At 49.2% G+C, this 12,375-nt stretch overlaps 1 protein-coding gene across 1 annotated transcript in view; it reads left to right on the forward strand.

Moving 5' to 3' along the window:
• The first annotated feature begins 418 nt into the window (after window positions 1-418).
• Window positions 419-12,375, forward strand: part of LOC135820953 (death-associated protein kinase dapk-1-like) — a 311,375-nt gene continuing 299,418 nt past the window's right edge. Inside the window, exon 1 of the mRNA XM_065334015.1 lies at window positions 419-511. The gene's annotated coding sequence lies outside the window, so the exon portion shown is untranslated. The remainder of the gene's footprint in view (window positions 512-12,375) is intronic.

Consider the following 12,375-nt stretch of genomic DNA (forward strand, 5'->3'; position numbering starts at 1 on the left):
TTAATTTTAATGTTACACTCCTTTTGCTAAGGATCTCTAGAAATCCTTTTATCCCCTTTTCAACTCACTCAACCAATGTGCGTCTGATACTTTCGGTTTGTCAAGTACTAGCAGTAGTTTGGGATTGAGCTCATCGAAGAGTGTGCCTATAGTGGGAGCAGAAACCCCTCCCACCCTCCCCCTCCCCTCCTCCCCCCCCCCCCCCAGCCTGGGTAGTGTAAGAGGAAGTGTGAGTTTTTTAGGCTGAATATATTATTGAAACGTCTCTCCTGAGATGACAACTGTACCATACCTCCGTGTTTTTAACATCACAGGTCTACATTCTTCGAATCCTGGTAGTGGCAGTCAATTTTCCCTTTTCAGCACCTTCAACTAATGAATAGTCCTGTTGGTGACTGTCTGTGTGCTTTAGCTGGGCCGTACACCTCTCCACCTAGCCTGCGAGGAAGGCTTTACTGAGTGTGCTGAGATATTGTGCAATGCTAAAGCACGGATTAATTTGCCATACTATGTAAGTATGCATATGTCATTGACTTTCAAGAACTGCGGCACATTTGAGAGCTGTGAGTGCACCTGTCTTCACTTGGATTTCAAGCCAATGAGGCCCACTTGTACTTGGCACAACCCATGCAACCGGGCCAGCGCCGAGTCCGTCCAAGTGTGGCTACTGCATTACGGAGTTGTAACTATTTAGGACTCTCTGATGTATATTCCCAACCCGGTCACAGGTGACCCCGTGTTCTTTTTCCAAACGGGTTCAAGTATACCCAAACCGGGTCGCTGACTCGGCTGACCCGGCTCTGGAGCAGACAAAGCTATCCAGTATCGCACCGAATGGGGGGCAAATAATTTTATCAATTTTCATTTAATGCACGTTGTAGTTTCAGGCAATGAGTTGCGCAACCTGTACTGTATGCTTACCGAAAAGTACCAGACCCTACTGCGCAAGAATATCACCAAGAAATACCCGTGTTTTTCAGATGACGCCTACAGCGACATCAATGCCAAAGCTATGAAGACCGCTACAGAGCTTGGCTTAGATGATATTAGATTGGTTACTTGCTAAGACGCAGTGTTTTTTTTTTGTAACATGGAAAGACGACAAGACCGGGTTCAATGATTTCCTCCACTGCCAGCTAAAACCTCCCTCGACATGTAAAATAGGCATGGTCAGCCAGGCAGTTTTAGATGGGATCCTTGGCATGCTACGCAGTACCGTGAGCCACAACTTGTGGCACCACAGAAAATCGGTCATTAACTGGCTCCGCTACTTCAAGGAGAAGCCAAAGAATTTCTGGTGTTCCCTTTAGCCAATTTTTATCCATCAATCACCAGAAAGCTCTTACTAGAGGCATCATCTTATGCCAGGTTGTATGTCAAAATTACCCAGAGAGATTGTGACATAATGCTGCAGGCCAAGAATAGACCGATCCCCTTATTATTGTCTGGGTTCGAGCAAGGGGGCAACTCCGCAGTCGCGTGGGATCCTGCTGCACACACGCGACCAACCTCATCTCGGCTGTGCGTGACTTCTCGCATGCGAAGTGCAGAGCACGCGAAATCTACATGCAGTGCAAGCCTGTCTACAAAAATGTCACAAGGACTTTTGATTTGAGCTGTTTTGTTTTAGTTTAGACGTCTTCCTTTTTACGACTTCAGGATGCCTTCTCAGGATCATTGCTGCGTTCCTCACTGTCAGAACAGGAGGACGAAGCAAACAAGTCATTTCACTCCTTTCCTCGTGTGGAGCCACAGCGGCCTGGAGCAAGCGGATCCAGGCTATGCCCCGTGAGGAAGGACGTAGTTTTAGGGTCACTCTGAATATTTGAGTTGCAGCGATCATTTCGATCCCGAAATCGAAATCGTTTTGCCCAGCTCTACAAGGGCAGGATGAGTCCAGGAACCCAAACAGCTGTCCTACGATACCAGGTTTGCTTTTCGCAAGAGAGTGGAGTCTGGACGCCCTGCTCCCCATGCTCGCAAAACAGTATTTGCTGAGCCTAGTGCAGTTCGGTCATGGAAGTGCAGCGTCTGCATCACGAGCTCCCCATGCTCCCAAACCAGTATTTTGCTGAGAGGCAACGGTACTTTGATATGGAAAGGAACCTGGCTTAGTGCAGTTTGGTCCTGTAATGGAAGTGCAGCATCTGCATCAGGAGCTGGCAGCAAGTAGAGCTCGTGTACAGAGTCTCGTGGAGCAGTTGGACGATGTGAGGACTGGGGTGAAGAAAGCCGAAAAACAGCTTACGTACAATAACATAAAGAAAGACTCTGAGCCGCTCCAGTTTCTGACTGGTTTGCTTTCAGGTGTTTAGACCGCTCTGTGGGACTTCTTTGAGCCTAGCCGAGAAAATGTACTGCGCCACGCCAGATCTGCGAAGACGGAAGCTGAGGGACGGCGGATACAGTTGGAGGCGGCCGTAAATCGCCAATGAGCATGTAATGGAGGCTCAGCTGCTATTGGCATTGACGTGTCTAAGCCTGGGCCGAATGGAACAGAAGCTGGCATGCGTGGCACAAGTTAATCATCAGTTTCACGGTATATAACTAGCTGAGCTGGAAACATGTCTTGTTCCTCCGTTTGGACATGATCCCCATTTGGGCGAGCTGGCGAGATGTTCAGTCATCAATGCCATGTACCGCAAGACATTCTGCATTGTGGATGAAACAGTTCTATTTTGCCATGCACTTAGGGTTCTCGCACCGGCACGGCACAACTAGACCCAACAGATCCTTGCGCTCTTATTTTCTCTCATGGTAACATTGCTGATCACAACACCCGGTAGCCAGTCGCAGATGCAACCAAATCAACCAGGTTCTCTTACTCTTTCAATATTTGCATCGAATGCAGTGATGATTTCAATGCTGTTCACCAGTACAACGCATTACCAGACTGGCATATAATCATGATATTATTATCCATTTCGCAATCACGGTCATTGCTTTCTTAGATCTCCAATCATCAATATCCGACCATAAACCGTCTATCATCTTACATTATCATCATTAGTATCCCGCTACTATCCTCCTCTAACGATGAGCTGGAAGAAACGAAACAGCTGTCTAGGGGCGTAAACAATATCTGTCAACAGAAGTGTCCTTGCTGTGCTGGTGTGTTTATGCTTCGTGCATTAGTTCGGCCAAGAGCGCATGGTGGTGGCGGGTTGAGGATGTAGTACAGCGGAGTATGATCGGAAGCTCTGTCACAATGTATTTTATCAGGAACGTATAGAAACAGAAAAAAACTGTATCTTCATCTTGGGCGTAAACAGCCCGTCTCACATTAAATATACTAGAAAATAGTTCACTCTCAACATGCAGTCTTCCTAAGAGAGAGTGAGAGGGGGGGGGGTATATTCATAGGTTCGAAAGAACCGCACACACACTTTGCTGCAGACAGCGGCAAGCTTTGACCCTCGTGCTTCGAAGAGGGAGCAATCCACTGCGCTACGCGTGCGATTAACAGCAAGCTTCGACTTTTCAAAGGTACGACTCATCACTGGCTCCGGGGTAATGTTCCTGGAACAAATGCCCCATTGCCGACTGAGGGCCAGGGAGCACGCAATCTGCCTTCCTGACCTGGGCGAGAAGTGTTCCAGCACAAGAAGCAGCACGAATCCATGCTGACAAAAACCACCATCACCACCAGTCCAGCCGGCACACAGGACACTGTTCTTCAAACACCATCCACTCCGTCCATGTGTTTGCACTGTCCTCCTCTACTACAGCTCTAGCTCTTCACGCTCAACAAATACCACGCACTGCTTATCGTTTTTTTAATGCTTCCTCTGGGTTGGCTAGCCCTTCGACTGGACAAAACAGCGATCACCACTGCTATCGTCACCTCATAGCAGTCGCTTCCACCAGTGGCTTTTCCTGTCTTTGCAAGGTGTCCAAGGATGGCTGCTGTTGTCACTACAGGCCAATCAGAAGTACTTTAGTGGCTGATGTCCAACCAGATCGTTGGAAAATCGATTTTTCCACTTCAGGGCTGCTGGTCGCGATCGCGACTTGGTGACTTGGCAGCACCACGGTTACCTTGATAGAAGATGGCTCTGGAGAGGAAAAGGCAGACCAGAAAAAGGTTACTATTATCTTCAGCACCGATCTCGAGGAGAAAGAAATACGGTCTGCTGTAGCCTAGGCACAAAATACATCTCACAACACGATTCGCGATTCGAATATTTCAACAACAACAAAACTCACCTCTGGAGTAACTCCTGTTTGTGGCCCGAGATCGTTCCCTCCCGCGCCTTGAAAAAATCCTGCAGCTGCATCACAGTCCATGTCTCTCTCGGAGACTCTGCTCCTACCAGCAGGAGGCTCAGCACCGCTCGAAGCCATCGCAAACCACTTGAGCTAAGCCGAAGACATTCCAAAACAAACCTGAAACACACTGTCAAAGATGCTGTCACGTTCAAAAACTAGCTCGATCGCGAGTGAGGTTGCCCCCGTGCTCGAACCCAGTATAATAAGGGGATCGGTCTATTCCTTGCATTTTGACTGCGGCGAAGCCTGGATAAAGAAAAAGAACAATAACGCTTTTGAAGTAAAGAAGGGATCGTTTGCTGTCGCCAAAGTGAGCGAGTTGGTGGGTGAATACATCCTAAGTAAACTGAGGCTTCTTCTTGAGGAAAAACGCGTCGGATTATGCAGCAATGAAGGTTTCGCCATCCTGAGCCACGTCTCCGGGAATGATGCGGAACTCACCCGGGTACCTACCAATCTTATCGCAAACCGAATAGCACCCCATCATATATGGACTTGCAGTCAAACCACCCACCAAAAATCCTGAAGATTATCCCTGCTGGCGTAATGAAAAGGATAAGCAGCATTCCGTGTAACGAGAATGTTTTCGAAGATACCAAACTGCCATACCAGTATGCTATTGTCGCCAGCGGTCGTCCACAGTAAATACAGTTCGTTGATAATGCACCTGGTTAAAACAAGGTGACCCAGAGGGAGGAGGAACACTGAGTCCTTTTATATCTTTACTAAAAGCCATGTGGTGCTCACAATGTCGCTCCGTCGACCAACTGGTCTAGACATCATCATGCTCTGGACGCACCAGATAAATGGAAGTTTGAGGGAAAGATAAAGAACAGGGGAAGCGGGAGGAGACGGGGGGAGACGGGGGGGGGGGGGGGGGAGATTGAGAAAGAGAGTACATGGGAGATTGTGGTTCAGCAAGTTCATGTAGCAGGCTTACAAGACTTGCTTGCATCCAGTTGCTGGTTAACAGGTGAAGGTGGACCATCTTCTTGAACTGCAGCGTCCCGTCCTTGTATGGCTGCTGTGTGAGGATTCTCCGAGGTAGAGAGTTTCATGCGCTCAGCACGCAAGCAGGGAGAGCATTTGCCATGGTTGAGCGGGAACGGCAAGGCAGGCACAAGGGAAAGTCGTGTGACTGGCGTCGTTGGGCGGAGAGACGGGTGTTGGGGGTTTCATCCTCCAGCTGGAGAGGTTTGGGCATAATTGCTTTCAAGGGGCTCGTCGGCGAGAGGAAGCAGTGCTTGTACAGGAAGCTCAGGGCTGCCACCCTGCGCCTGTGCTCCTGGCTTGGTACGGAGACTCCAGGGCTTATCAGCTTTAGTGCCTGCGTTGTACTGCGTACAGGCGGGCCAATGGAGCCCCCTTCCAGATTAGACATCAGTACTCCATGGTTAGTATATGAAGCCATTGTACACAGCAATAAGGCCAGGTGCTGTCAGAAGCGGCGCCATCTTCCGGAGAAAGTGGAGGCGTTGGAGGGCCCTGGTGGCAACCTGGCGTATGTGGACCGAGAATCGCAGTGTTGTGTCGAACAAAACCCCGAGGAGCTTGATCTCGCCCACTTCAGGCACCCTGGTACCGTTGAACAGTATGTGGGTAAGAGGTGTTGGCGGACGGTGAAATTCAATCGTGAGTTCCTGGGACTTGGTCGGTTCGAAAGCTATTTTCCACTCTGCACCCCATCGGGCGATTGAGTCCACGGCAAGCTGAAGCTGGGTCGCACTCTCCGGGATGTCACACGTGGCCGCAATGCATTTGTTGACTGTGGTATCATCTGCGTATACACCATAGAGAGGTGCTATCCGGTATTATTTCCTCACAGTCGTATATGTAAACCCGAAGCAGGGTTCGACGAAGGATACTGCCTTGGGGGGACCCCAGAAAGCACAGGACTGTGGTCCTCCGGCTACAGCATGTAGGTGCTGACACCAGAGGTAGTTTGAGAGCCAGCCAAGGAGCGAATCACTGATGCCACATGCCTCTGTTTTATGGAGGACCCCTCGATGTGAAACCTTGTCGAACGCCCCGGCGATGTCGATGGCCAGTACATGTACCATGCCGCCGCTCGCCGCAGTGGATGACCAATCGTTGTGCAGTTTCATTAACAGATCTGATGTACCGAGTCCCTTCCGGAAGCCATATTGCCGAGAGGAGATTACACAGTGCTTAGAGAAAGGTTCATGATACAGTGGTTGCCAATTGTTTCCATTGTCTTGGAGAGAATGCTGAGGAGACACACCGGGTGACAGTTGCGCAGGTCTGATCTAGCTTTCTTCTTGTGAATCGGAACAACCCGGGCGACCTTCCACAGCCTCGGTTGCATTTGCTACTGAAAGCACAAGGAGAACAGCCGGGCGACAGGCAAGCAGAGCTCGTTGGCACAATTCTTCAGCACCCTGTGGCTTTCATGGGGTTCAATCTTCATGGCTCTCTTCTGACGGTATCTGTTCGAAAGTGGACGGTAGTAAGCCGAGACTCGGTGCGAGGTGTTATAGGTGGCAGATCGTCTGATGGCAGATCGTTTGGAAAGTCATCTGCTCCGATGCTGCCCTTTGACAAAAAGAATGTGCCAAAGCGCTCTGCTTTCTGGGAGTTGGTCGCAACCTGGATGCCGGTAGTGTCAACAAGAGTTGGTATGGTTGTGCTGCGCCCACTACCACCTGCTTGCTTCAGCGTGGACCACCACCTCGATCAGACATGCTCCCACGTGAAATGTTGTCCCTCGGCGTGGCAAGGTGTATTGCCTGCGCCTGGCGTAGATAGTGAGTGCAACGCCTGCTCGCCACCAGGGCCTCCAGTCATATCTGTGGACGAGGAGTCGCGCAGGAGCGGTCCTAAGCTTCCTGTTTTGTCTTCACCTGTGCTGAACAGTCAGGACTCCACCAAGGAGAGTCAGACAGGCGGGTTACAAGGTCAGGAGATGGTATGAATTGCTTCATGCCTTGTGAAATGATGTCGGTGACATTATGACATGATTAGTTGGGACATTGACTGATGGCTGTGGTCTAGTCAGATTGACGATAAAAATGAGAAAGTCGAGGCCAGTCCGCTAGGTTGTAGCGCCAGACTACTCGTTTCGTGGGAGGTTCCTCCGACACTTGTGTGGGAAATTCAGCTATCAGAGTTACATCCGAGGCGCCAAGGGGAGGTTTGCAACGGACTATTAAGTCAGAAAGATAGTCAGACATAATCAGATCCAGTATATCGTCCCCTCGGGTCTTCATCGTAACATTTTGTTCCAGGCCGTGGCTCACGCACCTCTCCTCAGCACATTCTCCTGCAGGAATAGTTTTGTGGCTTCCTTACCAGAAAGCCACTATGCACATTGAAGTCACCAGCGATGGTAATCTTCAACCCATGCTGCCTAACTCTGTCAATAGTTGCATCAAGGTGTTCCCAGAGTTTGGTTTCAGTGCCCAGACAGGAGCCTGGCCTGCAGACAGCGCCAATGGCAGTTTTCGCATGGGGGCCGTGGAGACAGATACCCACACATTTTCGTGATCACTACAGCCGATGTCGTGGAGGTGCTGAAAAGCAATGCCGTCCCTAATAGTCCTTATGCCGGTTGCGTCATACCAATGATGTCACGCACGGGGCCGCGACCCGCTTGGGTGTTGATTTTTGAGCTCCTAGGATTGTTTTCGAATTATTTCAGTATCTTGCATCAAGACATTGTTCGAGCGATGGCGAATGCAAGTGTTTTGACACTCGTCGAGGCGGAGATTCCTGGATCTTCCTTGAAAGGGAGGAAACCATCTGACCTGACAGTTGAGGAGCTGACGCGCTGGCTTGCTTGTCGCGGTGCAAGCCGCAAGGGACGCAAAGCTGAATTGGTGAAAAGGTAAGTCCCATAATTTTTGAACTTGTCTAGTGTTCTCTGCTGGACTCTGCCCAGCATCCTGTGCCAAGTTTCTGAAGCCTTCTCTCTCTCTCTCCATCTCCCTCTCCCTCTCCCGCTCCTCTCTCTCTCTCTCTCTCTCTCTCTCTCTCTCTCTCTCTCTCTCTCTCTCTCTCTCTCTCTCTCTCTCTCTCTATCTCTCTCTCTCAGTCTCTCTCTCTCCACTATGTATCCTACAGAGTGGAAGATTACATCAAGAATGGCTTCGAAAGTGAGCTTGACGACCCTGATGGAGATGCTAATGTGGAGCGAAAACGGCAGCAAATCACGACGTCTGGCTATCCGGAAATTCGATTTCCTGAATCAAATTGGAGGCAATCTTTGAAGAAGTTGCCTCCTGTTGGATTCCCTGCGATATATAAGCATTTCATGGAGAACTCGTTAGTACCGTCTGGGCGGAATAACCTCGCTGCTGCATCGGACAACTTTTAGACCAACTCTGAGCTGTTCTCCTCATTCCAAGGAATGGAAAAGGGGTACAATTTTTTCAAATCTGGCCACGAGCAGAACAGTGAAATGGCAGAGAGTGCCGGTGCCTGCTATGTACAGAGCACGTTCTGCCGTCCATGAGTAGGACAGACCCGTACAAGGTGAAAATCTGTTTGCCTGATGATGGAATGGTCAAGGTTGCTCTGTGCACCTGTACGGCTGGGCTGGGAGGTTGTAACCATGTAGCTGCCCTGCTCTATGCATTGGAGGAGTTCGTAAGATTCGGTCTGCATATAGACGATGAGGGTGCGCCGACATAGCGGCTCTGCAGGTGGAACAGGCTGCGCTCAAGAAAGGAGGAACCGAGATGTATGATCGATGTCCGACTACACAGACCTTCCTTTGGCTCAAAGCGTCAACGATCTCCCAAAGCCTTGTTCAACCCTGTGCCTCCTAACAAGCGCCTAGTGGAGCCTGGGAAGCTAGAGAAGCTGCATAAAGAACTGCAAGCATCTCACGGCCATGCAGTAGCAGCAGGCAAGACTGGCAATGTCAAGTGGTACGGTGGTGCCACTTGGCTGATAGCCCTGCAGTCATCCAGCGACGACAGCATGTCGGAATCATCATCATCGTCAGATGAAAGTTCATCCTCTGATAGTGATGAGGACACTGCTGTGCCTGCTTTGTCTGATGTTGCTCAATTGTGCTACTCAAGCCGTGACGAGCTGTACTCAGCAGAGGTAGTAATAGATGCTGCGGGTGCTAGTGAGATTCCAGCCGAGACCAAATTACAGGCATCGAGTCAGCGCTCGTTTTTTGAATGTCGGAAGAGACTGACCGCAAGTCTCTGCAAAAAGATTGTATGTAGGCGATCAGAAGACTTCACACTTGCCATTCGAGCCAAACTGAGTGGAACGTTCAAGGGCAATCGTGCTACACGATATGGACAGAAACACGAGTCTACTGCCCTGGGCCAGTACTGTCACAAACAGCAGCAGCAAGAAGGCTCCGAAATCGAAGTGTGTCAGTCGGGTCTTGTCGTTTCTCAAACGTGGCCCTTCCTTGCAGCCTCACCTGATAGAATCGTGCATTCAAAGGTTGGCAAAGGTCTTGTTGAAGTGAAGTGTCCTTATTCCTGCAGGGATTTACCACTGTCTGCCGCTACCGCCAAGCCATCATTCTTCCTCAAGCAGTGTGACGGCGCTCTCCGGCTGAAAAGGACTTATACCTACTACTATCAAGTTCAGTTCCAGATGCTTGTAACTGGTTTTGACTGGGTTGATTTCGTGGTCTGGACACCTTCAGAACTGCACATTGAGCGAATCTCAAAGGAGAAACATTTCAATGAGAAGTGCCTGCCCAAAGTCAAGAAGTTCTACTTCGAATACTTACTGCCAGCCCTTCTTGCGGAGTGCATCTGAAATGATGTCTTAATTTGTTGACATGTGTTATCACGATAATAATAATAATTATTATCGGGTGGTTCTGCCCGTTTGATCTTGTGATGCAAATTTGAATTTGATGGAGGGTTACCATTTCCATTATTTTATATACAGCGTGTAGCTCATCATCACATGCACATAGTACGTAATAAAGAATACCAGCGTGCCAATGCAGCATGCACACCGTACAGGTACATGTAACGTTACATGTTATTGGGTCTTGGTCAGGGCAGATAAGGTTTGAACAACAGCAGCAAAATATAACTGCACGATCGAAGGGAAATGGACCCGTCAAGCAACAAGGGGGGGGGGGGGGGAGGGGCTCGAATTTGGTGAGCATAGCACATACAACTATTGTTTGTTGTAATGAATGACAGCAATTCGCCGCAAGTTTCCTATTCTGAAATTGACCAATTGAAGCCAAAACAACAGCAGCAAAATAAAACTGCACGATCGAACGGAAATAGACCCGTTAAGCAAACAGAGGGGGCGCGAAATTGGTGAGCATAGCACATACAACTATTATTTGTTGTAATAAATCAAAAAAACGTTGCATCAATTTCACCTGACAGGATCTTGAATAGTTTGATGCGGTGCATTTTTCTTTCCACGTGGATACAAACAGCCGCTATTTTCTTCGTTTTGTGCAAATCCTCTGGCAGCATCTGTCGCTCACCACCCTTGAAAGGGGGAATATTAAGACGTACACCCACACTGACCAACATGTCCTTTATATATAATCCCTTATCAGCCATCACTGAATCACCACGCTGAAGAAGGGAGAGAAGACCAGACTGCTCTGTGATGGACTTATCTGTGCCTTCAAACACATCAGATACAAAAGTGACGTGGCCATGTGGTGCAATACCAATAACAAAGTTCACCGTATTGTGATTCTTATATGCAGACCAGGATGCTAACTGACGGGCAAAAGAGGGTGTGTTGATGTCAAACTCTGTGCAATCAATAACAATATGGGTAGATGGAAAGAACAGCTTGAAGTATGGCGGCATCAATTTGTCGACTTTCTTCCGAGAGAGCCAGATTGGGAGTTGTTGAAACTTGAAGTACATGAGGTTGATCCATGTGGCAAATATTGGAGAAACACTGGCCAGAGAAATGGCAAATCGATGAGACAAATCCAATTCTCCAAGTGCAAGTCGAAGACGCACCATAACCAGAAATAATTGGTCAATAACAGGCAGCTTCTGCTTGGGGCCACGCTTATTTCCCTGTCTCCCTTGATCGTCAGGAGTTGTCTCACTGCCCATCCACATGCGCATAACTTCAGCTGACGGAGCAAGGAAATCATAGCATGCCAGGAAGACACGGTACGAAGTGAACCCAGTGTAGTACCGAACTTGGGAGCCGCTGTGTTTGATGTCATCAATGGTGAACCGATGCTCCTCTGTTGCTGCATTTTCTAATGTCTTCTTGTAAAATTTGAGCATAGCATTTTCGGTCACGAGCACATTCATGCTTGCCTTCAGCTATGGAACACACTCGCAGCACTCGTGATCATGGGTATCAGGCTCAGCTGCTCCTGTGTAGTGTCAGGTTCCTCTCCATCCGCACAAGCACCAAACGCAGCAGATGCAACAGCACAACTTCGCTTTGGCGGTGCCTGCGAGGTTCGTTCAGCAGGAGGCTTTCTTTTCGCCGGCGTTGAGCTCCAGAAAAAAGTAGTCAGCACAGCATTTTTCTTCAAGTTCCTCCACGTTATGGAGGTAGCCTGTTTTCTCCTGAGGATGGCGGCGAGCTCCAGTAGAGAAACATTCCTCCTCGAAGTGTATTGAGGAGACTTTGGTCTAGTTGACAACACGAAATTCCTCGCCTTCTTCACGGCGAATTTTCACAATCCACTCGCGATGCATTTTTTCATCTTTCGGAAAGGAGTGAAAGGACACAGGCCCTCCAGCTACGCTTCCGCTACTGTTCTGGGTGCATCCAGGTACACAGTAATGATGAAGCATCTCTGCAAGTCGCCAAGCACCAACAGCACGACCTCCACGTCAAAATTCACAACAAACTACCCTAGCCACTAAAAACAAACGCTGAGTTCCTCCACACCGGGAGAGTAACACCCAAGCGGGCTTCATTTTTCAGATAAAGCATGACGTCATGGATGAAGCGGCATAAGGACTATCCAGACCGCAACTCCTCCTCCATGAGCGGTGCGGTCTCGACGAATGGGAGGGGCATATCCAGGTAGTGAGACTTCCGCCTGGGTAACCTTGTGTGCAGTGAGCTTGGTCTCTGTCAAGATAATAACATCAGGCTTCGAGGTCTTCACTGCGTTGGGAAGCTCACCAAGTTTGGACAGCAGTGCAAATG

The sequence above is a fragment of the Sycon ciliatum genome, chromosome 7 (genome assembly GCF_964019385.1).
Source record: "Sycon ciliatum chromosome 7, ocSycCili1.1, whole genome shotgun sequence".
NCBI lineage: Eukaryota > Metazoa > Porifera > Calcarea > Leucosolenida > Sycettidae > Sycon > Sycon ciliatum.